Source organism: Amblyomma maculatum, chromosome 11 (genome assembly GCF_055883805.1).
Source record: "Amblyomma maculatum isolate TAMU_Amacu chromosome 11, ASM5588380v1, whole genome shotgun sequence".
Lineage (NCBI taxonomy): Eukaryota > Metazoa > Arthropoda > Arachnida > Ixodida > Ixodidae > Amblyomma > Amblyomma maculatum.
The window spans coordinates 30,518,014-30,537,672 of record NC_139354.1 but is presented as its reverse complement, the minus strand read 5'-3'; the positions used below and the strand labels follow the sequence as shown (position 1 = coordinate 30,537,672).

Below are 19,659 nucleotides of genomic sequence, written 5' to 3'. Positions count from 1 at the left end.
CATCCTCTCAAAAGACGGAGAGATGTAACGAACAAACGGCTGAATTAAACAGAACCTCAAGGTCGGTTGTCTTTGAGCCTTTGCTTCAGGTCGCAGCATCAGGTGATGTTGGAGCGGGCATAGCATGACTCGACTTGATCTTTCTTGCACTTGTTCTCTACTCTTGTCTGTTTTGGTTGACGAAGTTATCGTACGACTCGACGACGGTCTGCGAAAACCCACAACTCCGTTTATACACGTCAAGTTTGTTCCTTTACTCGTTTTTAAGCAGTGACGCCAGCAAACCGGAAAACAATCATAGTCAAAGCGATGGCACGTAATCCGTACAGTGCACATTGCATATTGAAGCCCTGCAACGATTAATTCAGAATTTTACGCTCGAGGTACTACAATACGAGGTCTTGATTGTATTGCTGTGACGCCGCCATTGAGTGTTGTAAGCGTTCGCTCAGAACTGAAGACGAACTCCTGCATCAATAAAAAGAAGAAATATTTTATATCAGTACTTTAACATGAACCTTGACTTCTTAACGTGACTAATTGTATCTATCGCTATTTCTCGCTCTGTTTACAGCAAATATTCAGACTCTGACGTTACGTGAAGGCTGCTAGAAACATCCTTAAAGTCTTTAAAGCCGTTAACCTTGATTCTAGGGTTAGTAAATCAACGCTGCATAAGAAAAAAATGTTATGGTGAGGTCAGGGAAGGTCGTTTCTCTACGCCAGAACTTCATACATACAATAAACATTTAGGAAGGGGTCATGGTAGGAAGAAAGTCGAGGCAAGAGCTAGGGGAATAGGCAGACCCTTGGTGTGTGTGTGTGTGTGTGTGTGTGTGTGTGTGTGTGTGTGTGTGTGTGTGTGTGTGTGTGTGTGTGTGTGTGTGTGTGTGTGTGTGTGTGTGTGTGTGTGTGTGTGTGTGTGTGTGTGTGTGTGTGTGTGTGTGTGTGTGTGTGTGTGTGTGTGTGTGTGTGTGTGCGTGTGTGCGTGTGCGTGTGCGTGTGCGTGTGCGTGTGCGTGTGCGTGTGTGTGTGTGTGTGTGTGTGTGTGTGTGTGTGTGTGTGTGTGTGTGTGTGTGTGTGTGTGTGTGTGTGTGTGTGTGTGTGTGTGTGTGTGTGTGTGTGTGTGTGTGTGTGTGTGTGTGTGTGTGTGTGTGTGTGTGTGTGTGTGTGTGTGTGTGTGTGTGTGTGTGTGTGTGTGTGTGTGTGTGTGTGTGTGTGTGTGTGTGTGTGTGTGTGTGTGTGTGTGTGTGTGTGTGTGCGCGCGCGCGCGCGCGCGTAAGGAGGGGAGTCAAAGAGTACTAGCTTGTCTGCATAATACTTTCATCCTGAAAAGCCCGACCAAGAGACTGTCCAAATACATTTTTTATGGTGTAAGAGATTAAGAGCATGCCTTTGTTTGCCCGACAAAGCATCAAGCGTGCATTGCTAAATGCTGGTGGTGTCACTTTGCGCAGTCTTACAAGTCCTCATATGCCTCCTCTGGCGCGAAGTGGAAAAAGCGTCCTCTCAGGTTGAGTAATTCTACCGCACAATATCTTGGCTGCCTTCGTATACTTATCATACCGCTCAGGTGCTATACTGTAGGGAGATAATCAGAGCAAAATGCCATTGCAGTCCGCGTGAGCGTTACACATTACCTGGTCCGTACTGTTGCTGTCAGTGTCACTGACCCGCGACGAAGCCGCCAGCTCTCGGTTCCGTTCCTCAGTTTCCTGAAATACAATCATGCAACTGCCATTTTGCTTCTTTCCACCCCTGAGGACTCGAAACGCATTTGTGCATTTTTTTTTTCAGAAGTAATGAGGTGCATAATCTATAGGTAGCAGATAAACTTGTTTGATACGGCCAGATACCAGACAGAATTAACCAGCGCAAATCAACACCAAATGAGTTTTCTATAATTTCAAATACGTTATATGTGTAATCAAGATACATATCGCAGCATCATTCCAATGAGCGAAAGTTAACTATCGCATAATTCTAAATAGTACTACGGTCCTAGAAGAAATTGGAACATCATACCTTACAAGGCAGATGTTGTTGTTGTAGTGGTTATTTCATTATATTGTTACGGTGTAATAAGAAAGGGGTGTTTATTTAGAGTGCTGAGGCAGTGGGACAAGATGAAGCCTACTAGCCCCCAGAAACCAACGCTTCTTCCTCCTCTTCTCCATCTCATTCCTCCTTTTCCTCCCCACTCCGATTTGCTTCAATATATGGCAGTTTTGGACGCGACGTGACTGGGTGACTGCAGAGTTGTTTATGCATATCTTGCGACGTGTTCAAAAAAGAGCTTACAAGTTTCCACTTTTGCTTCATATTGTTACCAGCTTCATTAGGTCTGAAGCAGAGTACATTCTTTTAAATTTTTTTAGCACCTTCTTCAGAGTATTGCAGTAAACAGTACGGCGTGCTTAAGTCGTACATTTAAATCGGGTTGTTTAGCTTTTCTCTAGCGGTTTTCTTTTTTCTTCATTGAGTTCAGTAAGTTGCTATTAAACTATAGATTATGTGGAGCAGACTACTTCTTAAATTGCTTATGTTGAGTGGCCTCGTCTAAGCACTTTTTTTATTGCGCCTCTAAATTGTCGAGAACAAGAATAGGACCAGTTAAGAGGCTGAAATTGTCCAGTGTACACCTCCTACGCACATGATAAAATCTTTTTGTTGACAAGTGTGTTCACAAATCAATGTGCATGCTTAGCTTAATAGTGCTTTGAACGGAAGAAAGTTTGATCTGTTATATTTGCCTAGCAGAGACCGCAGGTGTCTAATGGAATAAAATTATAAAGGACATGATCAATCAGTGTTCGTGACATGACACCACTCTTTATGCTGTCATCTTTGCTCCTTCTAAGGGGATGTGGCTTTATGTTGTATAGGAAGAGGCGGAAGGCTTGATATACTTCAAGGCAAGCGACATGCTAAAGTATTCATGAGTTGTAAATAAAGTGTACGGTAAAATCCCTATGACCAGTTCGATTTAAGACTTCCACTGCGGTGTCTGTCATAGCGCAGAAGGCAGCTTTTTTCTTTTCACATTTTGCTGTAATTCACGAGATTATGAAACAAAACGACCAACACAGTGTCCTATGCCTGTAAAAGATAGTTTCCGCATAAGCATAATAACTTTGTTCCGCTACCATTTTCCACAGCTGGGGCATATGACTTTTCATCAAGCGCGTACACTTTCCAGTGGAACCTGTTCATCGACCGAACCAATCGTTAACCTTTGTACCGGCTGCTATCCCTCTGCGGAAAGGCTTCAAGTAGGAGGCATCCGATAACAGAGAACACAAGCTTTGTTATCGCAGTGTCAGAGGCCTCAGTTCAGGTAAACTGATTATATTGGCAGCAGCGTTTATCACCTGCTCAAAACACCAACTACAGGAGAATCTACTGCAAAGCTTCACATATTTGAAGACTGGGCCACGTGCAGAGCCCCTCAAACACTTGTCTCTACCGAAGCAGCACCAATGAGCGTAACCTGTCACCCTTTCGTTCATGCGGCAGAGGATTTGACAAATATTATATCGTACTCTACGCGATATTGTAAAGGAAAAGTAATGATGTCCTTTTTTTTATGGGTCGTCTTTCGCTTATTATGCCTGATAAAGCCATGCAGAATGTGAGGCTTGCAAGATATCAATTTGTGACGCTTCTAGCTGGCGCTCTAATTTTGCGGTGGCCCGTACGAGCAAGCTAGCTGTCACTAGCCGAGAAATGGAACTTGATTTTTGTTGGCTGGCAATGTTTGGCTGGAAATCGGCCACAATAGTGTTCAACAAGGCACAGATTTTGTAAATCATTTTCCCACCTTTCAAATTTGAATTTTTATTTCATTTAATTTTATTACTCCCAAGGACAATAGAGGTACAGTCAGGTGTTGCAGATGCAACTTCGATGAAGAGACCATATCTCACTGGTGTTGTGTTCGACCTTGTAATTGGCATCCTTCGTGGAAGCTGTTACTTTACCTATATTGCACGCGTCAGATAACGCCCTGACCGACTAAGTTCACGCTTCTGCCTCGGGTTCTGTATGCTAGCAGTTTTACTGAACTGGAGACATTTCGCTAATCAGTGCGCTTTTGTAGGGTGAGGGTGCCTGTTGCACATAGTGGAAGAACATGACGATTGTTATCCATTGCTATTGCTTAATTCGTATCACCCATTTCTGCTCTTTGTATTGCCGTAGATTCGGAAGCCTCATCATGAAGTAAATTCGGCGTCCGGTTTCGTGCTGTTTGGTTAGACAACCTGCCATCCGCCTAAGTTTGTAGGTGACGGAGTGTAGCGAGAGTTCAAATTGTGGCTGCCTCGGGAAGAACACAAAAATGCAGTTAAAAAATAAATTTCTCAAAATCCCAATGAGCGATAATAATTCAGCAAAACTAAAAAATACCGCGAATGACTCGGCAAAATTATAAAATGACTATGAATGATTAAGCAAATATAAAGCAAACTTAGACACCCGTTTACTTAGCACAGCGTAACAAAAAAAAAAAAAAAAAAAAAAAGCTTTATTGGGCCGAGAAACGGTTGGAAAACCATGCTTAACCAAAATCAAAGAAATGAATTTGGAGGCAGAGACAGTCAAAAGCAAGCGAACTGCCCTAATTTTAAAACACGGTATTTTTTGTTGGAGGTAAATAAGCGCTATGGTCATTCCTGCTTCCGTTTTCCAGTTGTCTGTCAACGAATGTGTTCTGTACACCCAGGTTCCTGTTAAGATGTCGCACTATGGAAGGCTATTAATTGTTGCTATTGAAGGAATGGCACATTTTCACGGTGAAGGAAACCACGATTTGGTAAAAGCCTAACAGCGTGAATAGATAGTGTGGTAGATACGTGTAAGCTTCATAATCAGAGGTTAGAAATCTATGTGCGGAAATTTCGGTTGAGGTAGGAATCATCATCATCATCAGCCTGATTATACCCACTGCAGGGCGAAGGCCTCTCCCATATTTCTCCACTTAACCCGGTTCTGTGCTAGCTGCATCCACTTGACTCCTGCGAACTTCTTAATCTCATCCGCCTACCTAACTTTCTGCCGCCCCCTGCTACGCTTTCCTTCCCTTGGAATCCAGTTTGTTACCCTCAGCGACCATGGGTTATCCTCTCTTCGCACTACATATCCTGCCCATGTCTATTCCTTCTTCTTAATTTCCACTAGAATGTCGGTAACTTAGAATGTCGGTAACTTAATTTCCACTAGAATGTCGGTTACTACCTGTCCTAAGTAGACATATTCGCCTACTACTTCCAGTATTTCGCTACCTAATGTAAACTGCTGTTCCTTCCCGAGGCTGTTGAACATTACCTTAGTCTTCTGCATATTGATTTTCAAGCCTACCTTTCTACTTTTTCTGTCTAGGTCATCAATCATTATTTGCAGTTCATCCCTCGAGTTGCTTAGCAAGGCAATGTCATCAGCAAATCGCAGATTACTGAGGTATTCTCCATCTACCCTTATCCCTAACTGCTCCCATTCCAAGTCTCGGAGGTAGGAATAGAAGAAGGAAAATGTATGAAAACAAGTGCGCAGTCCTAATTCGCACAGGCATTAAACATTCGTCACTTCGTCGCCTGCGAGTAGCGGCGAATATGTGCCAATGCCTAAAGTTTCAAGGAAATGTAGTTCCAACCAGTGTTTTTATTGCAGCTGACGAGATAAAAGTACGGGGCGGCTAAACAGGTAATGTATCATTCATAAACATATATACGAAATGTTCACTTCTTTCTTTTTTATCGTTCAGTGCAGTCGTGACGAAGAAGAAGAGTATTCGGGGCGTCCCGGTCGACTGAGGACAGGCTGGGGAGCGTCCTTGGGTGCCGACGGACGGTGCCTATGAGACTGGGCTGCGCCGTAGAGGGGTGAGTAGCTCTTCCCTTGAAGGTTGTTTCATGTGCAGCCATTGAACGAATCCTGCGGCAACCGTTTCCAGGCGAAAAAGTTCCCACGTTTTGGACCTTGGATGTTCTCCGCGATGACACAAATCGGGAGCTTGTTTTCTTGCATATTAACCAGATTTTATGTCTTCTCTTCGGTTTTCTATTCGCCACCTGCCCCTCATTCCCTCATCCTCCTTCACCAGAGGTGGCCCTAGATTACTGGGAGAAGCTGGCCCTCCGTACACGGAGGGGGCTCTCAATTGCCATATAGGGGGCAACGCCCCCACCCTCTGTAATATTGACAGTAAATGTTTCTACCACCACCACCACCGTCCTGGATGCATGGACTGAGCAGCTAGAGGATTCAGTAAATCGCTCGATGGCCTCAATGTTCCGCCGATGCATCGTTAGTGAAGAGGCTAGCCTCCCGGGAACTGTTTTGAGAACGCATGACTTTACACATTCCCGCCATTGCGTCGCTCAGACAAAACGAGGAAAAGTATGTTCTCTCGAACTCATCGTTCGTTGTTTTGTTTTTTTCTCGGCTGAAACTTCTAAAAAAAAAAGTAAAATTTAGTGGTATTGTTTGTTTATTGGCACTTTTATGGGGTACTTGCTTGGCCAGGTGACAGTTATGATGCTTAAAATTATTTTAATTTTATTTGGCATTGTCAGCACCATTAATATTAATTATAGCTCCATCGTGTCTGACTACAACGAAGGACAACGGTAAATCTGTGCTGTGTTACCGGTTGCGTCACCTCTCGGCGATCGAGAGAGCAAGGACGAAGCCACATCTACACTGCAAATATCGCAATGCTTCGATCGCTACGGCGTTATAAGTGCAATTGGTGCAAAGGTATGCTGTTGCAGCTCGCCGGTGGCTCAGGCACTGAGGATTTTAGCAACAATTCTGTTCGAATTTGACAAGTGTCCTCCAAATATTAGTGTAAAGCAAAATTTATCGCAAACTACCACATGTGCGTACAATTTACAACTTCGAGGCTATGGGTCCGAGCCCTGGCTCCAAGCGAATATCGGAGAAATCGGTGATAGGGTATATCGGTCCATTTGGAAAGACCCGGGAAGTTTTGGGATCTCTCAAAGCCACATACAAAGGGCAATGAGACAGCGGTGATCCAATGTGCACTGATGAGAGTTCATGAAGACATGTAATGCGCGACACAATGGCTGTAAAACACGAATGTTTATTGGGCGCGGGGTCTGCGTAGTTCTCTCGTGAACTAGCCGGAGAAGCTGAGCTGTTTCTTGCCGTCGCGGAATGGAAAACCACTCGCGGCGCTGTAGTAGCAATGTTTAATTTTTTCAAGGTAAAAGGGACAGACATAGTGACATATAACGATCTGTCGGTGAAATAGACGCCCTCGAGCTAGCATTCTTAAACAGTGTGTGGGTTAAAGGATGTGCGCTCATAATACATTTGGCGTTCCCTCTGCAGGTGAACCATCCGTCCACTTTGGAATCCGCATCCACGGATTGTGGACACCGCAAGAAAAACCGCTTGGTATAACAGCTTTTTTGGTAGCGCTAGGAAATCATCCGGCGAAATGCGTTGGTAACCATTTCCGCACGAACGTCAAAGACACGAGATGGGAAAAAGAAAGAAAGAAAGAAAGAAAGAAAGAAAGAAAGAAAGAAAGAAAGAAAGAAAGAAAGAAAGAAAGAAAGAAAGAAAGAAAGAAAGAAAGAAGGAAAGAAAGAAAGAAGGAAGGAAAGAAAGAAAGAAAGAAAGAAAGAAAGAAAGAAAGAAAGAAAGAAAGAAAGAAAGAAAGAAAGAAAGAAAGAAAGAAAGAAAGAAAGAAAGAAAGAAAGAAAGAAAGAAAGAAAGAAAGAAAGAAAGAAAGAAAGAAAGTTTTCGCCTAAGTTCGGGTCTCATCTCACAGATTTCATTTTAAAGTATACAGGCGCTAGGTTACTTACGAGGTTGGAATATAAAGCTGGAAACAATTCCCCTGCGTGAACACATATTTCCGATCAAATGTATAAGGACCCCCGGCCACGTCGGCGGGGTTTGACACTCGAAGAGTACCCCACCTCCTCCTCCCCCTTCCGAAAACACAAAGACTCGTTTCAGATCAATTGTCAAAGCGGCGTCTTTGTTGACAGTTGCTCTGGGATGAGGCACCAGATCATTGCAGCCAGATGCCACGCCACAAAGCGCGCGTCATGGCGGGTACAGAAATTTGCACTTTTTCTTTATTATCATTATAAAGACATGTCAAAGCAGTACACAGCAATAGATGTATCGTATAATAGTGTTAGCGGAAATCCAAGCTTTCACTCCCATTCGCTCGTGTTTTAACTGGACGCATGAGTGAGCGCAGTCCCGCTGACTGCTTTTTTACCTTTACAGGTGGCATGGGTGTCTTCCTCTCCTTGATATTCCTCCTCGGTGAGTGTGACTTCCACGAGATCCATGAATCTGTGAGAGACGGTTTATGATACCATATGACAGGGCCAAATTGGTTGGAGCTGTAAAATGAGGCAGCTCCTTCGACATAATAATCGATTTCGACCACCTTGGGTTCTAATCCACAAACGCTACCTAAAGACCACGAAGGCACGTTAGTGCGGTTTGGTTAAAGCAGAGCCTTTACCTGTAGTTTATATCTCCCTCCTCCGGGAGATCAAGCGGCCGTGACACCACCGATCAGGAATCTTGTCCGATTTTGTTTACTCCGTCGCTCTCATTGGCTAAGCTTTTTTGTGACGTTGTAACCACGTGGTCTCACGCGGGTAAACAAAAGCGGAAATTTAACCTCACCCGATTTGTGCTAAAATCGATCTCGACTCCTCATCGACTACGGAGAAAACGATGGTGGCCTCTGAACTTGGCTCCGGCACCTCTAAATATGGCCCGACCATCCCGGAAATTTGGTCCTACCGATTCAGGCCAAAAGCGATGTTCAATCCAATCCGACAATGCCTAACACGAGCGAGATCTCAAAATTTGGCCCGGTCCAACCCCGGTTTGGCCATCACCGACCGCCTAAACTTGATTTTGGCGACATCGCACGCAATTCGATACCCAATCATGACTGACCTCCAGATTTAACCACGGCCACTTTCAAAATTAAGCTCTGGCCACCCCTATATTTGATTAAGACCATTTGCACCAATATCGAAGTCCAACCATATTTGATTGCGAGGCACGATTATAACTTCCCAATTGGTCATGACAATTTTCTAAATTCGGTCAGCGCCATTGCCAGTAATGGCCCGCTCCCAGTACCGGAACCTGACCAGGGTCAACTTGGAACAAAATTGTTTTACTGCTTCTTGAATTCCCGTTGAAATGCAGATCGTTCGAGAATGCTTAACCTGAAAACCTCTTAATTAGACAGTTGGATAAAAACTGTTGTCAGTTTACTTACTCGTACTCCCGCTCTATAATAGGCTTAATCGAGCACTTCCCATTTTTTTCACACATACGCGCATCGCGTAAATTTATGTGCCCGATGTGCCTTTGTTTGAAGGTGTGCTGGTCTTCATTTTGACCAGGCAATCAGTCCTGATTTCAGCATTACATACTGTGCCCCATTGTGTTTGACATTTGTACAAGAGCAGCTGACACACGTCTTAGCTCCGCCCTTTGAGGGACAGCGGTGAAAAACCGCATGATCTGACCCTACACTATCAGACGCCCCGCAGGCTGTAGCCTTCATCTGGACAGAAGCGACTAAAAACATGAAATCCGCATGATCTGATCCTGCACTATCAGACGCCCCTCAGGCTGTAGCCTTCATCTGGACAAAGGGACTAAAAACATGAAATCCGCATGATCTGATCCTACACTATCAGACGCCCCGCAGGCTGTAGCCTTCATCTGGACAGAAGGGACTAAAAACATGAAATCCGCATGATCTGATCCTACACTATCAGACGCTCCGCAGGCTGTAGCCTTCATCTGGACAGAAGGGACTAAAAACATGAAATCCGCATGATCTGATCCTACACTATCAGACGCCCCGCAGGCTGTAGCCTTCATCTGGACAGAAGGGACTAAAAACATGAAATCCGCATGATCTGATCCTACACTATCAGACGCTCCGCAGGCTGTAGCCTTCATCTGGACAGAAGGGACTAAAAACATGAAATCCGCATGATCTGATCCTACACTATCAGACGCCCCGCAGGCTGTAGCCTTCATCTGGACAGAAGGGACTAAAAACATGAAATCCGCATGATCTTATCCTACACTATCAGACGCCCCGCAGGCTGTAGCCTTCATCTGGACAGAAGGGACTAAAAACATGAAATCCGCATGATCTGATCCTACACTATCAGACGCCCCGCAGGCTGTAGCCTTCATCTGGACAGAAGGGACTAAAAACATGAAATCCGCATGATCTGATCCTACACTATCAGACGCCCCGCAGGCTGTAGCCTTCATCTGGACAAAAGGGACTAAAAACATGAAATCCGCATGATCTGATCCTACACTATCAGACGCCCCCCAGGCTGTAGCCTTCATCTGGACAGAAGGGACTAAAAACATGAAATCCGCATGATCTGATCCTACACTATCAGACGCCCCGCAGGCTGTAGCATTCGTCTGGACAGAAGGGACTAAAAACATGAAATCCGCATGTTCTGATCCTACATTATCAGACGGCCAGCTCCGGCACTATCAGACGCCTTCATCTAGACAGGAAGGGACTAAAAACATGAAATCAGTGAAAGACTTGAAACTTGGCGAAAATGAACTGAAAGTGTTTTCTCTCTTTCACTTGCTTTATTAGAAAGGCACTGGCGTGTTTATAAATCTGTACAAACCTTTAGGAACGGACTGATGATCGATATGGAACGTTTTACTAATAAAATATTCTTCCACTTCTCAAAGTAATCAGAGATAGGCTTCGAAATATATTGTGGATAGCTTGAGGCTAAGCCAGAAATGAATGTTTGTTCATCCATCTCTGGCACTATTCCTGAAAGCCTGGCTGCAAGCCTCCATTTAATAGCATGCTGACTACAGTCGATATGAACAATCTGAAATAGAATACGCTGGTTTGAAGTGTTACTTTAGTACTTTGTAAAACTTACGCGCAGTTCTGCACAGCCTGTAGAACTCTTTATATATAATGTAGGGATGGCAAAGTGCTTAAGTCGTTACGAAAAATATTGTGTAACTAATTGTCAACCACCGTTTTCTTAAGCGAAATATTCATTTCGTCAGATAAACCAACCTAATTTTACTACTGATCTCTTAAGATACGTATAAGATAAAAATAAGCCACCCAGTCTTAGGCAAGCTTCTGTAAGGCTGTGTTCGACCATGTATATGTTATTGCTTGTCGTGAACATCATTCTTAAATGTCCTAACAAAAAAAAAGGTTGAAACGTTCTGAAATATTTATTGAAGCCTCTTAAATCTTTTTTGTACATTTCAGCAATATCCGTATTGTTTCTAACTCAATCTCTAAGAAAAGTTTCACTACAATGAAAGGCGATAAATAATTCATAAAACACGCTCTGTGAACAAATTTTTTTCTTAAAGTTTCGTCCACGGGCTTTTTTATGGCAATATCACAGCTGCGTAACAAAAACAAATGGCCGCTTTAAGGAATTAAACTAATCTACTGCCGTGATCCGTAAATTCGTATTGATTTATGGTACCGGTAGTATATCTAAACGCGTCTACTGCATAATATAAAGTTTTTAACAAGCAGAAATAATCCTTTTAGCATCGCCATTCTGAAATCGCTTTGCCGGCCGTGTTTTCGGCCTGCCCATCAGGTAGCCGCGAACGTCTAAAAACAAGGTAAAAACGATTAATACAAAAAAAAAACGAATTCCGATATTCATGTATCAGCGTAGGAACTAAAAACGTCACAAAAGCTATAATCCTATATGATGTCGACACATTGGCCTTTATGTTTATGTTTGAAAGAAGACATTCATTAAGACATTCACTTCGACGGAGGAATAGTGGGTAATAGGGATGGAGCGAATTCTGCTGTAAAGTACTAGTTGTTGCATGATAAAATACGTTCAGTTTGATGTGCATCTTTCTGACTCACAGGTGGAGCGTGGTCCGGACCTAATGTTGCCCGGTACGCCCTAAGCAAAGCGGGATTCAGCACGACTGGCGTGAAGCCTGGCACACCCGCAGCGCTGTGGCAGAAGCAATACCATGGTGCCGTACCTCGAAACGGACTCTTCGCTACCCTGCAAAGATGGGGCATGAGTGATATTCCCTTCAAGTACAAAGTGCCACTCGTGCTGCTTGGCGCGGAGGTGTGCTCCTGGTTCGGAAATGGCATGTTTCGCCTTTTTTGCTAAAGGACTGTCACAACCGGTCAGTGCCTGTGGTGACGCCTGGACCCCGTGCTCTTTGACTGCAAAGATGAAATTGACGCCCGAGGCAACTAGCTATGACGAGGTTTGTGCGGCGACGTGCTATGCAAAGGGACGGACTTCCTCAGTTCATCGGGACACCCCTCGGTGACGCAGTGGGAACGTGCCTTTGTCTGACTAGGCATTCGTCTTCGCTGGAAGAATGAAGGGTGGAATGAGGACTTTTGAAATTAATCGCCTGATTCCATCTTGAGTAGGGGACAAAAATCACGTGCCACGATCCTCGTCGGGCACTAATGGCCTTAGACCGCGTATGTTTTATTATCGTTATGTCTCAGACCGATAAGGAATTAAAAAGCATGATTGGCTACGACTGCCAAACCAAGACGGGTTTATAGGATAACACCAAGTAAGCCACGTCAATTTTCAACAGTCTCGGAAACCATACAGCAGCATGTTTACGATACGTAGCCAGGCGTTGGCGCCGAAAAGGGGGGATAATGCATTGGCAAGTGACTGCTGGTCTGTGCTACAAGGCAGAATAAAGCTGGTATGGGGATCACGTGGTGTGTGCTTTCCGAACAGGAATGGGTCTTCGACGGCATTCGTCTAGAGAGAAATGCGTCAAACGTGGCTGGAAGGCTCGCCACTAAGTTTTAAAAATCAGTTTTCCAGGCATTCAGTTTACTTCCGCGACGAATAGGAGAACTTTTATTTTGCCAACAGTAGGATTATTCCGCGCTTCTAGGGTTGGACGCCGAAAGTAGCAACAGCCGCCTTAGTTGTATGCCGGTAGTTCTTGAATCCCGGCGACATCTTTGGTCAATGGAACAAGTTCATTTTAGGCTGTTGGGTTTGATCGTTGCAGAAGGATGAGTCCTCAAATTACAATACTTTGTGATATAACGATCCCCTTTCATTGCATGAGGAGCATCTGTCTGATGTTACTTCCAGCCATATGCGGTTGACCTAAAATTGGTTTTGGTATGCACATATCTGGGGCTTTCTCCACGCTGCTGGAGCGAAAGCTCCATTTCTTGAATGCAGAGCTCAATGTCAACTAATGCTTTACAATGACCTCTATGGATGGTTCAGGTCTTTAAGAAGAAATGATATTTCGCGTTTTCTTGTTATAAACCATTCTGTAAGAAGTCATTAGAAGGTTACATCAGCCTTTTAAATCCCCCCTACAGCGCAGTTAAGATGACCACAAAGAGAAACTCACTCCACATCTCTCGTGGATAAGAGAAATAATTGGCTTTGAGAATGGGAAGGGCGTAGTATCTGTCACACTTGTTGCTGTAGACACCTGAACGAGGGCCGAAAAGGATGAGGGGAAGGTGGAATTAAAGTGCAAACATAGAAAGAGCCATAGCGAAGAGCTCCGAACAGATTTTGACCACATGGAGATCTTTAACGTTCGCTGACGTGCCACAGCACACGGACGCCGCATGGTGGTTGGTACACAGCTACAGTCGGCCGCCGAGGCACTAATAAAGAACTCACTTTCTGTGCGCGCATCATTACACGTGCGAAAGACGTCATCGCGCTAGCTGCCGCAGATCAGGCTGTCTGTATTTCGTTGCTTTTATTAGTCTAGCTCTTTTACGACAGCTCCTGATTATATTCAGGGCAGTAAGAAGATCAGTAGTACTTGCGAGCGGGTTAGTTGGCTATACGACTCCGACGACCTCTGGCGCTGCATGGTTATACACAAACACTAAACACACACACAAGAGAATTAAACCAAGACGTTCACACAAATGATGCGCTCGCTACTAACTGCCTGTTTTTGTGGTACGAAGAAGAAGAATGCATCACAAAAAACATAGTGTTACAATTTGAAGAAGACGTAAACAAATGATTCAGAAAAATGTGAAGAAATTCAGAAGGAAAAAATTGAATGAAAATAAAACGAAAATAATGACAAATTGCGTCTAACTTCTTGTCACATTACAACAGGACTTGAGGGGCACCGATTGTGTACCAAGGTTCACCGAAACCAAGGTGCTGGCAGGCGCAAAAGAGTTTTAAAAGAAGGTAATTGAAGCATTCAAGATGATTTCGGGGGAAGAAAGGGAATGCGTGAGTGTTCTGTCGGTGACGCTCAACAGCAAGGAGGTGATACTTCTCCGTTCGGACAATGTGACAAGAAGTTAGACGCAATTTGTCATTATTTTCGTTTTATTTTCATTTAATTCTTTTCCTTATGAATTTCTTCGCATTTTTTTCTGAATCTTTTGTTAACTTCTTATTGTAACCCTACGTTTTTTGTGATGCATTCTTCTTTTCGCACCACATAAGCAGGCAGTTTGTAGCGAGCGCATCATCTGTGTGAGCGTCTTGGTTTAATTCTCTTGTGTGTGTGTTGTGTTTGTGTATAACCATGCAGCACCAGAGGTCGTCGGAGTAAGAAGATGCTCGCAGGGTAAAATGTGTGCTGCGTGTTTGAAAAATTTACTCTGCTCTGCCTATTGGCAAACCATGTACTGCATACAAAAAAACTAGTATTAGATTTCCTTTTGCTCGGCTCCTTTCGTTAACAAAGCTCTGGATTTACCTGACAAATTTATTTCTCTTTGATTTGCGTTCTTGAGCAAGTGCGTAGCTTCTAACTAATCATCTCAGCATCTGCTTACACTCAGCCGCAGTAGTGCTAAATGCGGCCAAGATTCTATAAACCCTTTAACCATCGTTGGAACTTGCATATTCATTTCATTTCATTTTATCACTCTCAAAACTAGGAAGGCAAGGTCAGGAGTAGCTGATACACCTTAAACGAACTGGTGAGAACTGATGTATGGCTGCAGATGCAAAAGGAATTCCCTTTAACTTCCTGAACGTGTCCAACATCCCCCTATGCCAGCCTCCACAGTTCGTGAAATCATGGAGGCAATGAAAGGACCATATCTCACTGGTGTTGTGTTCAATCTTGTAAACGGCGTCCTTCATGTGAGCTGCTACTTTACCTGTTTTGCACGCTTCACGCTTCTGCCTCGGGTTCTCTATGCTAGCAGTTTTACTGAATTGGCGGCCTTTCGCTAATCAGTGCGCTTTTGTAGGGTGAGGGTGCCTGTTGCACATAGTGGAAGGACAGGACAATTGTTATCCAGTGCTATTGCTGAGTTCGTATCACCCATTTCTGCTCTTTTTATTGCCCTAGACTTGGAAGCCCCTTCATGAAAAAAAAAAAAAAAAAAACGGCATCCGGTTTAGTGCTCTTTGACTAGACGACGTGCCATCCTCCTAAGTTTGAAGGTGATGAATTGATACGTATCGACAGGTCAAAAGGTAGCTGTCTCGGGAAGAACACAAAAATGCCGTTAAAGAAATGACTTTCTCAATATCCTAAAGAGTAATAATGGTTCTGCAAAATTGAATATCCCCGCGAATGGTTCTGCAAAATTAAAAAATGACTACGAACAATAAAGCAAAATCAGAAACCCGTTTACTTAGCAAGGCCAAGCAAATAAACTTCAATGAGCCGAAAAATTGTCGGCAAACCTTACTTAACCAAAATAAGAGAAAAGAATCAGGAGGCAGAGGCACTCACAAGCAAGGAACTGTCATAATTTTGAAAGACAGTTTTTGTTGGCGATAAATAAGCGCTCTGGTAATTTCCGTTTCCGTTTTTCAATTTTCTCTCGGCGAATGTGTTCTGTACACTCTAATTATTGTTAAAATATCGCACCATGGAAGACTATTAAATGTTGTTGCCTTTGAAAGAATGGCATATATTCACGGTGAAGGAAACCATAAAACCGCAAAAGCCTAACAGCGTGAATAGATAGGGTGTTAGATACGTGGAAACTTCATAATTATAGGCTATAGAAATTTATATGTAAAAGTTCTGTTGTGGTAGTCATAGAAATAGGCGAAGGTATGAAAAAAATTGTTGGGGATTTAAGTATGGCTTGGAACTAGTGATAGGGCGAAAGCTGTGAGTGTTGCAGCGAATTTTTCTGCGGACACAGGGGTTTAATGCGCCGCCGTCACAACATTCGAACGAACCTTCTGTCCTAGCAATCAGCTGTTTTCGTCTACCTCTACCAACCTCTTTAAATTTTTATACATATTCTATTAGGCCCTGAGGCAATAAACAACGTTATTAAAACAAAAACTACCGAATTATATGTCTTGCTCGTCTTTTCCCACCTATTATTTTCCTTCTTCTTCTTTCACTTCTCCTCTAGTTCTCCTCTTCTTATTTCCCCTTCTTCTTTTTCATCTTCTTTTTACTCTTCTTTCGTTCTCTTGTTCGAGTTCTCCTTCTGCTTCTTTTTATTCTTGTTCTTTCCTTCTCTAACTCCTGGTCCAGCTCTCTGTCTATACCACGTGACAGTTGCTAGGCAACGGTCACGTGGCAACGGTCACCTGGCATGCCGACGGCTTGAAAGCCTAGCGCAGTGTTGCTTTCGCTACAAAAAAAAAAAAAGTGCGCAGTCTTAATTCGCTCTGTCATTACGAAGTTCTTCACTTCACCATGCAAGTAACGGCGAATTTGTGCACAATGCCTAATCTTTCGAGGAAGTGTGGTTTCAACCAGTGTTTTTATTGGGAGCTGGCGAGATAAAAATGCGGGCGGCTAAACACATCTTTCACATCTTTTTTCACTTCTTCTTTTGTCGTTCGGCACAATCGTGCTGAATCTTCTGCACGAGATGTGACTCGAAGAAGAAGAGCATTCGGGGCGTCCAGGTCGACTAAGGACAGGCTGAGGTGCGTCCTTGGGTGCCGGCGGCCGGAGCCTATGACACTCTGCTGCGCCGGAGAGTGGTGAGGAGCTCCTTCATTAAAGGTAGCTGCTTCATGTGCGGCCATTGAGCGAATTCTGCGCAACCGGCGCCACAGGGGGAACGGGTTCCCAAATTTTGGAGCTTGGACGTTATGTGTGCTCGAACTTCCCAGGTTAGTTAAGCTTTCTTTTGTTTTGTGGCGGAAGAAATCGCAAGCGTGTTTGCTTGTATACCCTATTAAACAACCTTTAGGCCATGATAACTTTTAGACCGTCTCTTCGGTTTACTATTCGCTCCCCGCCTGGATGCATGAATTGAAAGTCTAGATGATTTAGTAAAACCCTCGGTGACCTCAATGATCTGCCGATGCATTTTTTATGAGGAGACCAGCCTCCCGGCAGCTGTAGTGAGAACGCATGTCTTTAAATTTCCGTTATTGCATCGCTCCGATAAAACTAGAAAAATAATGTTTTCTCGAAGTGAACGTTTGTTTTTTACCGATTGAAACATCTCAAAAGGGTGAAATTTAGAGGTATCGTTTGTTTATTTACTTTTTTATGGTGTACTTGCCTGGTGAGGAGAGAATTATAATCCGCAAATTATTTTAATTTACCTCGGCATGTTACAATAAATTATATCCACATCGTATCTTGCTGCGACTAATTTGTGCGGTGTTACCGTTTGTGCCACCTCTCGGCGAATATGAGAACAACGACTTGGCCTGATCTACACTGCAAATGGCCCATTTTTTTCAATGGACGCAAGATGGTGTAATCAGGTCAATTGCTCCAAGGGTTTTTCATTTGCAGCTCACCGGTGGCTCGGGCCTTCTGGACTTCATCATTAATTCTTTTCGAATTTGACAAGTATCCTCCAAACTTAAGTGTAAACAAAATTTATCGCAAACTGCCACATATGCATACAACTTACAACTTCGAGGCTGTGGTTCCAAGCTCCAAGCGAATATCGGAGAAATCGGCGATTGCGTATATCAGTCCATTTGGGGCGGACCGAGAAGACTTGGGACTTCTCAAAGCCACCTTCAGAGGTCAATGAGACAGCGGTGTGTTTGTATCCATTACTGATGAGATTTGATGAAGAAATGTAATGCGCGAGACAACAGCTGTAAAACACCAAGGCTTATCGCGTGCGGGAACTGCGTAGCGCTCTCGTGCACTGGTCGGAGAAGCTGACCTGTTTCTTGCCGTCGGGGAATGGAAACCTACTCGCGGCGCAGTCGCAGCTATTTTATTTTAATGTCAGAGGGAAAGACATAGTCACATATAAGGATATGTCGGCAGAGGAGACGCCCTAGAGCCACCATTCTGAAACAGTGTGTGGGTTACCGGATGTGTGCTCATAATACATTTGGCGTTCTCCCTGCAGGTGAACCATCCGTTCACATTGGAATCCGCGTCCACGACCTCTGCACACCGCAAGAAAAACCGCTCGGTATGCCGTCGTTTTCCGTATCTCTAGTACGTCTAGTGGAGAAATTCGTTGGTAACAGATTCCGCACGAACAAGAATACCTCTTATGACCTCTTATGACCTCTTTCATTTGCTGAAGGCACAAACCTGCGAAGTTCCGCTCTTATCTCACAGAATTCATTTTAAACAGGCATCTTACGTCCGAGGTTACTCCGCTCTTCACAGAGATTCACTGACGTAATCCTAAATTGAGGCTCCTATCCGGTAAAAGATTTCTTTTCCCAGTTGAGATCTTTTTAAATGATACACAGGCACCAAAATTTTTGCCTTGTGTTTTTCATTCTAAATAATGACTCAGATCCCACCATGTATACTCCTCGCTATTTTCTTAAGTCGGTTATAAATTATAACAAATTTTTTATGAGCACTATTTCCAGTTCAATTTCATCGACCAGGTGATAGCTATAATATATAAGGTGCGTGTACGTCACGTGAAATGTGGCGAAATTAAACTATAATCGCTGATACCTTGTTTGCATTTTAAACGACGCTTACGTTCGCCCGTAATTGTAAGGTTTGGGTGCGGCTTTCAACCAGCACAGGAGTGCCGCAGAATTAAGGACTTTGGAGATTTTCAAATGATCTCCAGGGTGTTTATTTAGAGTTTATACATTGGAAGAGCTAAAGTAATCATCTAAGCCATACTAGTTGCTGTGATTTTTGCGCCGCACAGTGCTTAAAATCTCTAACGAGAAAGTGGACCAGTTCAGGAGCAAATTTCTTGATAAGTTCACTAACACGCAGGTTCATAGGTTCATACACGTGCATCCTGCACACGGTGGACACGGCCTCTCTGTCAGGTTTCAGCCAGTGAGGGAGAAGGTTGCTGCCAAAGTAGCCGGTCGGTCAGAACGTGTCCGTCAGCCCTTTCTTAATAGACGTGCGCCACACGAGAATAGATGGAAACGAGTCCCGTCTGGGGACACATATTCCCGATCAAGTGCATAATGACCCCCCGCCGACCACTTCGAAGTTCAGAACTCGAAGAGCCCTAAAGAAGTTTCTTTTTTGACCAACCCTCAAAGCAACCTCTTTGTTATAGTCGCACTGGGACGAAGCCCATCCTCATTGCAGTTCAATGCCACGCAGTTCCTCTCCTCTCTCAGTGGTTAATCCTGCTGCACAATGACAAATTTCTTCAATTACCCAGAGGCTGCTTTAGTCCAAATGCTTCAACAAGAGGGAAAGGGTGATAGAAAGCTTAGATACTTGGAG

At 43.9% G+C, this 19,659-nt stretch overlaps 1 long non-coding RNA gene across 1 annotated transcript in view; it reads right to left on the bottom strand.

The window, feature by feature from the left end:
- Nucleotides 1-372: 372 nt before the first annotated feature.
- The window catches only part of LOC146173325 (uncharacterized), a 28,011-nt gene continuing 8,724 nt past the window's right edge, over nucleotides 373-19,659 (bottom strand). Inside the window, exons 2-4 of the long non-coding RNA XR_014702321.1 lie at nucleotides 8,264-8,340; nucleotides 1,641-1,715; nucleotides 373-468 (exon numbers count right to left, since the gene is read on the bottom strand). This is a non-coding gene — a long non-coding RNA (uncharacterized LOC146173325). The remainder of the gene's footprint in view (nucleotides 469-1,640; nucleotides 1,716-8,263; nucleotides 8,341-19,659) is intronic.